Here is a 517-nt window from a genome sequence, read left to right as displayed (position 1 = left end):
GTGTCACCTCCCCGTGGGGCAATTTTGTGCCATCTCCCTGCAGGGCAGTTTTCTGTCACCTCCCCATGGGGTGGTTTTCTGTCACCTCCCTGCAGGGCAATTTTGTCACCTCCCCACGGGGTTTGTGTCACCTCCCCTCCTCGTGGGGAAGTTTTGTCACCTCCCTGCGGGGCAGTTTTCTGTCACCACCCCATGGGGCAGCTTTGTGTCACCTCCCCGTGGGGCAATTTTGTGCCATCTCCCTGCAGGGCAGTTTTGTCACCTCCCTGCGCAGCAGTTTTATGTCACCTCCCCATGGGGCAGTTTTCTGTCACTTCCCTGCAGGGCGGGTTTGTGTCACCCACCCCAACCCGACATCCTCAGAGGTGACACCGGCACCGGTTGCGCCTCTGCAAGAAACCCCCAAGGCCGGATTTTGGGGTCTCCTCCATCCTCTAACCCTGCAGAGAACCGGGACCTCTTTGGGATGACCCCAAAGATGCTCCAGCACTCCCAAACCCTCGATTTGTCCCCAGTT

Source organism: Malurus melanocephalus, unplaced genomic scaffold (genome assembly GCF_030028575.1).
Source record: "Malurus melanocephalus ecotype Western Australia unplaced genomic scaffold, MMel_1.1 scaffold_1995, whole genome shotgun sequence".
Classification (NCBI taxonomy): Eukaryota; Metazoa; Chordata; class Aves; order Passeriformes; family Maluridae; genus Malurus; species Malurus melanocephalus.
Note: the sequence above shows the minus strand (reverse complement) of the source record.